Consider the following 13,792-nt stretch of genomic DNA (forward strand, 5'->3'; position numbering starts at 1 on the left):
GCTGATTCTTTTTCTAAGTAAATTATGAAACAAGGAAATATGTATTAAGACTTCCTAGATGCCTAGCATTTAATAAGCCCTTAAAAATTCTCCACCTAGCAAAGATACAATACATTTATCAGGATTATGCTATCATTTGGTAAAGCAAAACGTTTCACAAAAATATCCACATTTTGATAAAAAGCATTTTGTTTGTTAAGTGTTCCTTCTTTTACTCTAAGAATCTAGCAACATAAAATGAGCTAATAAAATATACACATGAATGTAAACACCAACATACATATAAATTTTTGCGTTTTATAGCTAACCTTGGAGCTCTCTGCATACCAAAGATTTTTGTTTTTGTTTCATTTCGTTTGGAAGACAGATGTCTTTTAATTAACATGATATTGAAAGCAGCAGGTATCATATCTAATGCTATGTTGTATAGCAACCAGTATCATCTTCCCATTGATTGCACATAGATACACTGAGCCTGGAGTGCCACATTCATATAGTCCGTGTTTCCAATAAGCAGGAAGACTGCAGCTAGGTCCTGGGAAGTAGGAGATTCTAAATGAAATAAAACCTCAGCAACTGTCAATCCTCTATTTTATGTTTTATTTTAAAACTGATTTATGTTCAGTACTCTGACAGGCTTCAGAAGGATGGTAATGAAGCCCCAATAAGCTGTCTGCCAAATGCAATGCCTCAGCCAAAGAACTATGGCTTCTGAAAGTGGTTAAACTAGCTTATTCCAGTGCTTTCTCATGGGATCCAAGAGTGGGCTCTGCAGCATCTCTATCTGTGTTTGGTGGGGAATCAGAGAGTGTTGGAGAGGGTGTTACTGTTCTGAAAATTCAGATAAAATTAATTAACATGTATATCATATTAGCACTTACCTCCTTCTCCCATTTAACTATATGCATACAGAATGGTAATAACACTACATAAAACCTGCAGGTAAGGCTAACTGCCACAAGGTTGGTGGTGGGGGTTAGGTTCTATAGGACTTGCTCTCTTAATTGTGGTAAAGAGAGACAGAAAAGCAGTCAAAGAATCCAAGAATATGACCCAAATCATGGTCTTACTGGGTGGATTTTTGCTTGTAGCCCACAGGTCAGGAAGTCCTGTGCAGCTGCAATTATTACAAAATGATTCAATATTGATTCTGTAATTAGAATGATTATGAATTTCTATAGCTTACCTTTTAAAAATATTTAGCAACTGTATCATAATTTGCAATAAAACAAAATGTTTCTTAAAAGCCATGAGTATTTGCCACATGGAAGGAGAAAATATATATATTTTCTAGCAATCTCTTATTTTATGCTTTTTTTCTGTAGTTTATTTTAAAAACTTTATTTTTTTTTAGAGCAGTTTTAGGTTCACAGCAAAGTTGAGAGAAAGACAGAGGTTTCCCATATACCCTCTCACTGTATTCCTTGCCTCACATATGCAGTGCCTTCCGCATTATCTACATCTCCCACCAGAGTGGTACATTTATTAAAATTGATGAACCTATACTTAATTTTAAAATTGTTGAACCTATATTTAGGTTCATCATAATTACTCAAAGTCCATAGTTTACATTAAGGTTCATGCTTGGTGATGTACATTCTATGGGTTTGGACAATATGGCATGATCCATCATTACAGTATTATGTAGACTATTTTCACTGCCCTAAAAATTTCCTGTGCTTTGCCCATTCATCCCTCCCCTGACCTCCCATCCCCTGCGATGATGATCTTTTTACTGTCTCCATTGTTTTCACTTTTCCAGAACATCAGGTTGCTGAAATTAGTATGTAGAATTTTCAGATTGGCTTACTTCACTTAGTAATGTGCATTTGACCATCCTCCATGTCTTTTCATGGCTTGATAGCTCTTTTTTTCAGTGCTGAATAATATTCCATTGTCTGGGTGTACCACAGTTTATTTATTCAGCTACTGAAGGACATCTTGGTTGCTTCCAAATGTTGGCAATTATGAATAAAGCTGCTATAAACATTTGTGTGCAAGTTTTTGTGTAGACACAAGTTTTCAGCTCCTTTGGATAAATACCAAGCAGCCTGTTTGTTGGATCATATGGTAAGAGTATGCTTTGCTTACTGTCTTGCACAGTGGCTGCACCATTTTGCATTTCCACCAGTAATGAATGAGAGTTCCTGTTGCTCCACATCCTCTCCAGAATTTGGTGTTGTCACTGTTCTAGATTTTGACCCTTCTAATAGGTGCACAGTGGTAGTGCGTTGTTTTAATTTGCATTTCCCTGATGACATATGATGTGGAGCGACTTTTCATATGCTTATTTGCCATCAATATATATTTCTTGGTGAAGTGTCTGTTAAGGTCTTTGGCACATTTTTAAATCAGGTTGTGTGTTTTCTTATTGTTAGATCTTAAGTGTTCCTTGTGTAGCTAGGATAGCAGTCCTTTATAAAATATGTTTTGCAAATATTTTCTACCAGTCTGTAGCTTCTCTTTGTCTCTCTTATTTTTAAATTAAAAAAAAATCTTCTGCTGCATATATTTCTGAAGTAGAAGTTTTAACTAAAAAATATAGGACCTAGGTGAAAAATTTTATGAAATAATAACAACACTGGATTATGATGACATACTCACAGGCTACATGATTGTAAAAAAATCATTAAACCTCCCTTATCTTCAATTTCCCTAGATGGAAATGTAATTGTTAATATTTGCCTTATATTATATATGAGCAAATATACTCCAGAAATGTAAACTTTTAGACATTATAATTTCATGAAAACTTTTTTAGAAAAATTTAAATTTGAAGGAAAATTTTTGTGAAAAGTGATACAGACCAATCATTTCTATTTAAGAAATAAGATACTAGTTTAATGTTAGATTTTCTTCAACTGTTGTCTTTAATTGCCTTCTAAATTTATGCATTTGAGTTTATACTAGAAAATGCTTTTTGTATGCACCTAAAGTGGAATTGTAGATCACTTCAGAGTGAGTCAGCTTTGACATTCACAGAAATATAATAATAAGGAAGCAGTGTCTAAACTAACTTTCCTGTTGTTTCTAGAAAAATAGTCATAATAGGGCAAAAGCAGTTACTTGCTGTCTTATTCAGAGCATAAATTATAGACTCCAAAATAAAATTAGCACTTGTGTCTGTAACAGATAGCTACATTTTCTGGTTATGTATCTATCAAATTTTCATTTTAATAGTGATGACTCATAATGAAATTATGCATTCATCGTTCCATTCATTAAACCATTTTACTAGCAGGCTGTGCATGTGAACTGCAAATTCTGTGCATGTGTGATCACACCACTCTCCCCCAGTCTCGAGTTCTTAACCTAGTATTGGTTAACACACACAAATTCTTTCCAGACCAAGTTCTCGGATGTACATTCAGGGAGCAGATGCAGTTGAAATGTTATCAAGTTACAGATGCACAAAGTATTCTTGCTGAATGTGTTTGGTAATATAGCTCTGAAATGTCACTTCAGACCCTGCCTTCTCCTGGCCCAAACTTCACTCTCCAGGGAACCATCCAGAAAAGTGATGCTAAGAGTTACTAAATTCACTCCTCAGATCTGCTGTTTTCAAAATGGTAGAATAAGCTTTCAACAAATTCAGCGTCGGTTTCTCTCTTGTTGAAGAAGGTATGAGCTTCAAAGACACTTTATTATCTGAAACTTCATGATAGAGGTAGAACTAAATCAACAGCTATTGAAATGTGATCCAGAAAACAAAACAAATGCAAGGAAGGGATTGTATCTTATATGATTCAACAGGAGAAATTTTTCTCTCTTCTACCTCCTCTAGAGAGGTTCTTTTCATGCTTCCTTTTCTTCCTATCTCTTTTCTCCTCTTTTTCGTTTTGTGGCCCTCTCCTCATCTTCAGTCATGCATCTCTCTCTTTCTTCCTGCTCTGTAATAACTGACATTTATTTCAGTACGTGGCCCTCTCCTCATCTTCAGTCATGCATCTCTCTCTTTCTTCCTGCTCTGTAATAACTGACATTTATTTCAGTACGTCTCTTTATAAAGAGCTTTACTCATACATTATGTCCCTTCACTCACATCACTGCAGTCTTAGAACAGCCGTTGCTATCATTTCATTTGATCATAGTGAAGTGTAAACAGGCTAGCAGACTGTTTCAAAGTCAGGCTGCCTTATTTCATACCTGTTCCCTCTTCCAACACCACGCTACCTCAATAAATTCTTTCCTCCCTTCCTCATAAATCTCTTTTCTCCTTTTTCTCTTCTTTCTCTTCCTTCAGCTTCCCTTCCTCGTTTCCTGCTCTTTCACTACCTCAACAAACCACCTTATGCTCCACTCCTATTCCCATCTGAACACTGCTCCTTCCAGAAACCTCCTTTATTCTCAGATGGGTCGAGTTAGGCACTTTCTTTGCTCCTCCAGAAACAGAGCCTCAAGAAAGCATCACTAACAATCCCCGCCCCAGGCCCACCTTCTCGCTTTATCCCATTATCAAAATCTTATTCATTTATCACTTGTATTTTTAGCCACTGTTTTCTGAATTAACCACAGATAAAAATTGGAGGGAAGTATACAACTGGGGTATTTTTTCTGATTCCTCCTCTCTGCTTTCTTCCCCTCCCCTTTTCTCTTCTCCCTTCTCCTCTCCTTTCCTATTCCTTTCTTTTCTTTTCTCTTCTCTTCTCTTCCCTTCTTTCTCTAAATCATATAGTGGTGTTTAGGTTATAATTTAAATATTTCCTTACATTTGAAAAAATAACTGTGATATATAATTTATAATATTACTTTTCCTTTTTTAATTATTTATTTATTTATTTATTTTTGAGATGGAGTTTTGCTCTTGTTGCCCAGGCTGGAGTGCAATGGCATGATCTCGGCTTATCGCAACCTCCACCTCCAGAGTTCAAACAATTCTCCTGCCTCAACCTCCCGAGTAGCTGGAATTACAGGCATGTACCACCAAGCCCAGCTAATTTTTTGTATGTTTAGTAGAGATGGGGTTTCTCCATGTTGGTCAGGCTGATCTTGAACTCTTGACCTCAGGTGATCTGCCCGCCTCGGCCTCCCAAAATGCTGGGATTACAGGCATGAGCCACCACGCCCAAGCCCCATTATTTTTAAAAGAGAATATCGCAAATACTTTTGCGCTGAAATAATTTTTCTATTACAAATGTTTGGATTATTTGCTTGCCTATAAAAGACAGGATTTTCATAAAATCTTGAAGCATTGTTTTCCAACAATTTCTTTTTGGAGTTTTTATACCCTCACTTCAGTGGTTTCAGTTACTCCAGTTATGAACTGTGAAGCTGAGGTACTAAAGAAAATAATTTTGTATTCCCTGGACTCCTCACAACTGTGAAAATTTAATTACTCTGGTGAGAAATAGTTCCTCCTGGATGACCATGAGGCTAGTGAAATGTCTTGGACACTTAACATGAAAGAATTTTTTTTCTTTTACTACTCGGAAAACTGAACATTTGAAAAAATCTTTTTCTCTTTTTCCTACCAACTAAATGGGCAAAGTTTTGTTTTTTGTTTTTTGTTTTTTGTTTTTTTTTTTCCAAATTTTAGTTGCAATAAGTATTTTCTGACTTTGGTTGTCCCAGGAAAACCACTATAAAAGATACTCAAAGAGAATAAAATGTAATTATGGTTTGTGATACAAGGAAATTTTTCCTCTAAATCACATTTCATTCCTGAGAAGAAACTGTGAGCAGTCAAGCAAAAGCTAAAATTCACACACCATCAGGGCATATTCAAACTGACAACCAGGAGTCTAGAAAAAGAAAGGTTCGAGAACACCCTGGTTAACATAGTGGACCTCTGTCTCGAAAGAGAGAGAGAGAGAGAGAAAGAAAGAAAGAAAGAGAGAGAGAAAGAGAGAGAGAGAGAGAAAGAGAGAGGGAAAGAGAGAGAGAGAGAGAAAGAGAGAGGGAAAGAGAGAGGGAAAGAGAGAAGGAAGGAAGGAAGGAAGGAAGGAAGGAAGGAAGGAAGGAAGGAAGGAAGGGGAGAAAAGAAAGAAAGAGAGAGAGAGAGACAGAGAGGGAGGGAGGGAGGGAGGGACAAAGGAGTGGAGGAAACAGTATCTTTGCTTTATCAGACATCTGAGCAATTCAGATATTCGGTTATTACATTAATAAAATAATGGATGCTATGACCTGATCATTAGAGCATTTCTAGATTACAAAACTACCAGTAATTAAATAGTAGTGATTTATAATCATTCTCTCCAAAATTTTGTTGTAGTAGTTTGTAGCAGTTTTTGTTTGTTAATTATTACTCATTTTTAGTTCTATAGGCCAGTATAATACACATCCGTCCATATTACATCTGCTGCTCTCTTTAACCCCTTCCCTGGAGCAGACCATCTAGTTTCCGTAGTAACTACTACAAAACTATTGCTCCTGGGGTAGAAAGAAGAAAGGAAATGCAGAAGATAATAAGTTGGGTAGTTGGAGGATAAAATGTTACTTGAGCTACTAAGAACTTTCTCTGCTTCCTTACTTGCAAAGGTACTTAACTTTTCAGAGTAACACTTCCAGCAGACTAATACCCTCTTCTCTGACCAATGTTAAGAAATCCCTCTTCTATCTTCCATGATCATGACTGTCCAAAGTGGAGCAAGACAGTGTACACATTCCCATTCTTTCCGTCCACCATTCATTCTTTCCGTTTGACAATTGTGCCTGACATGTGATTGCTTCGGTCTGAAACACAAAGCTTTGCGAGTCAGCATAAAATAAACACTTTGTGCACTAAATGATCCATTCAGTCCAGTTGATCTATAATTTGAGATTTTGTGTACATGTGTACCTTACGTCATACCTCAGTAATAATGAGAACTTTTCTTCTTTGGATTGATTCTCATACCTAACTCCAGAGAACACTTATTTTTGTAACTGGGAAGAGCAGGAATCCCTTACTGGGAGTAAGAGAATTGTTTGGAGAATCCTAGATTGTTTACTACCAAGTTCACTTTCCGTATCGAAAATACCTATTTGGCTGTCTCTCCTATAGTTAAGAAGGATTTGGAAATCTGATCCAGTGCAGGGCGATGTCGGTCTGGGAAGGAAGACTGTGAGCCCTCTCTCCCTTTTTAATATGAGAATTCGAAAGCAGTGGGGAAGTGATGTTGGACCTATCACAGCATTGCTAACAGACAGCCTATTACAGTATTTAATAAAAACAGAAACAGCATGCCTATCATAGGCTAATAAATCCTACCTCCTGCACGCTTTAAAACAGTATGAAGCAGCTTTAACGGAGCTCCAGATAACTAATTTCAAGCATGGCTGTCTAGCGTGCCTGTCACTCCTATTGTCCTTCCAAACTCTTTCAGACATTTTGAGCAGGGAGAATTAAAGCTATGAGTTAGAAAGGGTTGTGACATTAATGGTCCACAAAGGCTTTAGGCACAAGAGGTAATGATGATTACCGGTGGCTATTTGGAGGACTGCACTGGATCGCTGTCATTAAAAATTAAGCGTGGCTTTTGAGGAAGATGTGACAACTACCGGAGGTAGGATTTGCATGTAAAACAAAGGAATCTGTTGCTGTTTCATGCTTTTTTGTTTGCTCTGTGGCGTGCGGATCGTGAATTGCAGCCAGGTGCGGAGTGAGAAGCAGGAAGAGGAGGGAGAGGGGAGTGGGAGATGGTCTGCTTAGAGCAAAACACAGTAGCTAGTATTATGTTTTATGGCAGAAATGCCTCCAGGACAAAGTGGCACCAGGCTTATAGCCTGCTGAGTGTACATTCCACTCTGCTTTTCCTGTGGAGTAGAATGTTTAGAGGTCACGAAGGAAACACTTTGCCTCTTATCTGTGGTGCCAGCTGGGCTATTGGTAGGGCTGAGTGAAGACTTTGGTGGGTGGAAGGCATAAAGGTCCAAGAAAAATAAAGAGGAAGCGGTCCTTAAGATTTGAAACCTGTTAGATAAATATTTTATTTCTACAGTCAATGTGTTTTGATGGTCAGAGTCTGATTTTTTCAAAGGGGAAATTGGAAGATTAGGACAAATTTCCCTGACAAAGAACTACTTCCTATGTAATCTATTATAAAAGAAAATTGGGTACCTTCGTCCGTTTTGCATATTGAAAGGCTGACCCACACTGTTTGGGTTCATGATTTTGCTAAGCAGAGCAAGAGTTTTCGACTAAAAGAAGGGGCTTTCTCTCGGTTCCTGCTCTTGCTTTTCAACAACTGCCGGGGCTGCAGATGGAAATGGTGATTTGCTAGAGGTTATGGACTTGACATTTTACCTATTTGTTTTGTTTTGTTTTTCAAATGAACAGCATAAAAACACAATTCTCCTTCAAATATGAGAGGGGCAGTTGGGTTCCAAAGTCCAGTGGATAATGGGTAGATTTACAAAGGAACTTATTATACTGCTTTGTACTTTATATGGGATCGGTATAGCACAATCAGAAAAGGAAATGTCAGGAAATCACAAGCTGAGATTTCTAAGGCAAAAGTACAATGATCAGAAACCAGTGTTTTCTCAACTTGATCTATGGTGCAAATTTCAGTCTTTGTCATTGCATATGACCCTCAATGTGAAGTGGCAGGAACATAGTAAGTGAATTTCTCAGTGCTGTTGTGTTGTTTCCCCAGTGGACTTCACAAACTCTGAGCTGTAAAGATGTTGCTTTATATTCTGAAAAACTCTATATTCTGAGGCATAGATTGGTTATAACGAATGGCAGATACATGAAATAATTATAAATTTATAAAAGAATGCAATATTCTTCAAATGCATCTAAAACTTCCATACTAATGCAGAATTAACTAGAAATAAAAGTGTAAGACAATTAGAGTATGTTTGTTTTCAGCTAAATACTGCAATTAAGGATAAGTAGGGCTTTTGCTCTTCTCTGATGCAGTTGAGTTTGTGTATTTGTGAGCTTCTGTATATATACTGTAATCCACATACAAAGTTGAAATCATTGCCCCATAGTAGATGGCATCTATGTTAAAGTTTCCTGTTTGTTTTTCCTAACAGTGTGGTGGATTTTACTGAACCAGCCGAACTCTCTTGGCTGGTCTTTACGTGACCAGACCACATGTCCATGAAATGACTGTATGGAATTCTTGGTGCATTTGATAGCTATGACATCGTTTTCTGCTTCTATGTGGCCAGTGGAATGTGTGCCCTTGACCTTGTAAAGTCCCTTCTCCAGCCAATTGACCTCACCAGTCAAGAATGCATGTATAGAAAGAGAGAGCTCAAAATACACAAACAAAAATACACACATACATTTTACTTACTGTTGTTAGAGGTTTAAAAATCAATATTATTTCTATTATTTTCATTAATTTCATTAAGGGTAAAAGGACTTTCAATGCCTCTAGTCTTACCAATATCTTCTGAATCTAATTGCATCAAGTATTTACTTTGGAGGCAATTCGTGCCATGAAAGTTGTCAACAGGAGAAATTATTTTGCTGTGGTTATGCTCATAACACTTTACTGATAAACTAAAATGAATTTTTACAATTTTCACAGATTGATGAGGAAAAAGTTTCCGTATTAATTCTTGATGATATATGTGTCTGGACTGAACGCCCACAACATGAAAAATATAGAGGAGATATGGTGCTTGTTTTTCTTCTTTGTAAGCTGTGAGGAGAGCCAAACCAAGTAATTTAGTCAAAACAATCTACTTTGTATCACAAATTAATTTCATTGCCTGTTTACATTGGTAGATATCAGCCAAAACATTTTGAGATATCTTTTTCTTTCAGCTTCTGCTACATCTAGTAATAAAAAACAAACAATTCTCCAGCTATGCAAAAAGCAAGTCTGCAATCCCCCTTGATATAAAAAATAAGCACAGCTTTAGTCAGTCCTGTTTCCTCAGTCCCCATGGATAACACAGCCATCGTATCATCACCAAGACACTTAGAATCCAAAGTTGTCCTTGTTCTCTGTCTCTCTCATATACACAGACAGTCATCATCCTGCTTTATTGGAAGATATTGGACCAGATATTTCTCAAACTAACACAATCTTCCCTTGGATCATCTCTCCTTCTCATCAAAATGTAATTAAAAATAAATCTTCCAAAGATAAATTTCTGCTATTATATCAAATAAAAAAGCAGACTGCAAGAATGTATATATAATTTCGTTAATGCATATGTGTGTGTGAAAAAAACTAGAAAAAAAGGCATCAAAATGTTAGCAGCAGTTATCTCAGTGAGGTGGAATTGGTGCATTTTATTCTCTTCATTCATTTGCACGGTTGCTATATTTTTTTCAAAGAGCATCTATTATATCAATAGCAAGAAGGCATGTCATAAAAGTTTATTTCTAGCTCCTGTTACCATCTTTGCCCATGATCCTCCTGCATATCATGTACTATGTCTTCACCTCAAATTCCAAAGTCATTTGCTTGTCTAAGCACAACTGATTAAAGATGCCATTCCATTGTCAAATCCTCTTCATCCTTAGGTTTCTTGGTACTTCATGAAAAACAACATTGTCCTTTTTCAGGGACTGACTCCTACCTCTTAACTCAGGTTTCTGAAATAAAAGGAAAGCGAGAGAGAGTGTGTGTGTATGTGTTGAGTGTGTGTGTGTATCTGAGATTTCTCCCTATTTTGTAAATGGAGACTTTTTCAATCTCCTGCTGGTTCCTCATTATTTCCTAAATCTTTAAATGTTGGAGTGTTCCATGGATCAACTATAAATTTCTTCTTTATCTATACTTAAGCCCTAAATGAGTTCAATCTAGTATCAAGCCCTCAGAAACTTCCCATATACAGAGAGCTCACAAATGCTAATCTCTAACCTTGACTTTTCCTCTAACTTCCATACTTACATATCCAACTACCTATATAACATTTCCACTTAAACGTCTTACAGGCATCTCACACAGGATATGCTCAAAATCAAATTTCTGAATTGCACAAAATGTCCTCCTATATTTTTCTCCATCTGGGTAAATGGGAACTTCACCATTGCACTTGCTCAGAAAAACCTTGGAGTCCTCGGTGATCCTCTCTTTCTTTTTTGCACATCACAGAAAATCCTAGTGCCTCTACCTTCAAACTATGCCTAGCTTTAATTGTTTCTTATCATTTCCACTGCTGCCACTCTGGGCAAGTCACTACCAACTCTCACATTATTACATATTTTTCACAGTTGGTCTCTTACTTCTGCCTCCCTTCTCGCACCCACATGTTCTATTCTCTACCCAATACCGGTGGTCATTTCAATATTGAAGTTAAGTCATACCTTCTGCTCAAAAGCCTCCAATGTCTTTCTGTATGACTGCAGATAGAAGCCAAGGTCTTACAGTGGCCCGTGTGCCCTGGAATAATCTGGTTCCTCCCTGTACCCTTCTGCTACCACTCTTTCCCATTCCACTGCCACCATGCTGGCCTCCTGGGCTAGGGCTCAAATCCACCAAGCACTCTCAAACCTCAGAGCCTTTGACTTGCTCTGCCTGCTGCCTAAAGAATTCTTCCCCTGCATAGTCACTTGACTCAGTTCTTTACTTTTTTTTCAGGTCTCTGCGGAATGTCAGAAAACTTCCCTGAAAACACCTTTCAAATCACAACCTTTTGCATACTTCTTATTCCCAGACAATGCTTTCTTTTTCTCTGCAGCATACCGTATTATCCCCAGGACATTACATGCTAAGATTTTATTGTCTATCTCCCTTCTCCTCAATTGTAAACTCTATGAAAGCAGAAATTTTTATTTGCCTTCTGAAGTATTCATAGCACTTAGAATAGGGCCTCTTATGCAGTAGGCACTGAATGAGCAATTGTCAAATGAATGAACAAGTTGTTCAATGTAGGAATTAAATGTTTTCCTTCATCAAAATCCATTAGTAGCATTAGATTCCAAGTATAAGTTTTTCAACTTGAGAGTCAGAGCTCTCAACTTGAGTGTCATAACATTCTGTTGCTTTTTCCAAAGAGAAAAATATTGAGCATCTTCAAGGAAGTTAAGGAAATTCATTAAGATGGTTTTCTTTCCCCTCCCTGCACAGGAGGGGGGAAAAATCACATCACTGATTCCAATCCATGTCAAAGCAAATGAAAATTCAATTTGTCTGAATTTGATCTTATCCAAAAGATGACTTCTATTTCAAAAAGGACATTTTCACAGATCTCCTATACAAATGACTGTAAATGTTGACATGTCCTATATTTTCTTTGCTCTTCCCTGGTGATAAGGAAAGGAATGGTAAAATCAAGTTGGAAGGGATGATTGGGGTCAGTATGGCTTCCTAAGGGTACAAGCCCCAGTAGCCTGTGCAGCAACAGGAATCAATTAATACTAATCAATAATCGTACTGTTCATTTACACTTTCAAAATCAGCATTGTACAATCTCATGGTCTATTAAACAGTGACTTCTCTACCATTTATACATTTTTTTCAATCAATTAAAATATAATACAATAATCTTATTGTACAAATTGGATGTAAATAATAATGTCCAATATTTCTAGAATGTTTTATAGTGTCAAGAGGTTGTGTGATGTGAAAAGGATGCAGCATCGGAGATAAATACAAGTATTAAGACAAGATAAACTTGGTTTGAGTCTCACTTCACGTTGTTAGATATGGGTTCTAAATTTCTTTTCAAAGAATTAATATCAGTATGTTCAATTCTTTGCCTTCTACTTTTAAACTTAACTTCCTCGTAAAGCAACCTTTTTTGATTACCTGCTCCACCCTGACTCATTCTGATCACCTGCTCCACCCTAACTCATTCAGATTGCCTGCTACCTGCTCTTACCTGACTCCCGCAGAAGCACTCACCCTGTCATTCTCTTTAAATTAGCCAATCGGAATTAGTTTATCCTGTGCAGTCTAACCCTAGCCAATAGGGGAACGACACAGCAGCAGGGGCCACGTGTCGTTCCCCTCCCTTGTCCAAGTGTGCGTTCACCATTGCTCCATCTGTAAGGGGGCACCCTTCTATAGAAGTAACTTGCCTTGCTGAGAATTAAAAAGAAAATTTTACATTCGAGTGCTATTCCTTTTGCAGCACCAAAACTTTAAATATAACAATAGCTACATGATGTTGAGCAAGTTTCTTAAATCTTACTGAGCCTCAGTTTCCTTAGTGGTAATTGGTGACGGTAATAACTACCTGGTTGGGTTGAAGATTAAATGTCATAATATATACCACTTTCCCATTAGAGTAACTGGCTCAGAGGAGAAGCTCAAAAAGTAATAGTTATCTTATTACTATTGTTATTTAATCTTCACAGCATACCTCAGCAGTAGATATTATACCTTCCATTGAACAGATAAGAAAACTCAGAAGTAGGAAAGGTAATCAAATTGCTCAAGGTCAAAGAGCTACTGTGCTATCAAAATTTAGTCTCTATTCAGCTGTAAAGACTCCTGATAAATAGAATGTTAGATTAACCGTCTTTAATGTATTTGATGACTGAACGCTACCAGTGATTAGGGGGATTTTTTTTAAAGGAAGAATCTAAAGAATAGAATCATCTTTCATATTTGAAGAATGCAGGTGTCTCATGTGCTGTTTCCCTAAAGAAAGTACACTCAAACTCCCAGGAAACAATTTGAATGAATGCAAACTAACAAATTAAGAAGGCCCTCTCTAGACATGCCGTATCATGGAGTATTAGAAAACCAGTTTCACAGCCCTGAATATCTTCGTTTGAATCCCAATTCTGCATCTTGCCTGAGTCTCCCTTTCCTCAGCAGGAATGTAGGTAGTAATGGTATATTATTCATGGGGTCACAAGGATTAAATGAAATAACCTGTGCCCAGGTATCAGCACCATGCTTGGCACAAATTAGTGCATAATGCCTTGACCCATTTGTATGAAACTATT

At 37.2% G+C, this 13,792-nt stretch overlaps 1 protein-coding gene across 4 annotated transcripts in view; it reads left to right on the forward strand.

Annotated features, from left to right (window-relative positions):
• The window catches only part of LOC105489979 (potassium calcium-activated channel subfamily M regulatory beta subunit 2), a 415,168-nt gene that overhangs the window by 116,745 nt on the left and 284,631 nt on the right, over positions 1–13,792 (forward strand). The window contains exon 1 of one of the 4 annotated variants that reach the window (XM_071091282.1): positions 6,874–7,484. The exons of 2 other annotated variants lie outside the window; for them this stretch is intronic. The gene's annotated coding sequence lies outside the window, so the exon portion shown is untranslated. Of the gene's footprint in view, positions 1–6,873; positions 7,485–13,792 lie in introns of those variants that run through there. One more of the 4 variants, XM_011755168.3, reaches the window with a different exon arrangement.

The sequence above is a fragment of the Macaca nemestrina genome, chromosome 2 (genome assembly GCF_043159975.1).
Source record: "Macaca nemestrina isolate mMacNem1 chromosome 2, mMacNem.hap1, whole genome shotgun sequence".
Classification (NCBI taxonomy): Eukaryota; Metazoa; Chordata; class Mammalia; order Primates; family Cercopithecidae; genus Macaca; species Macaca nemestrina.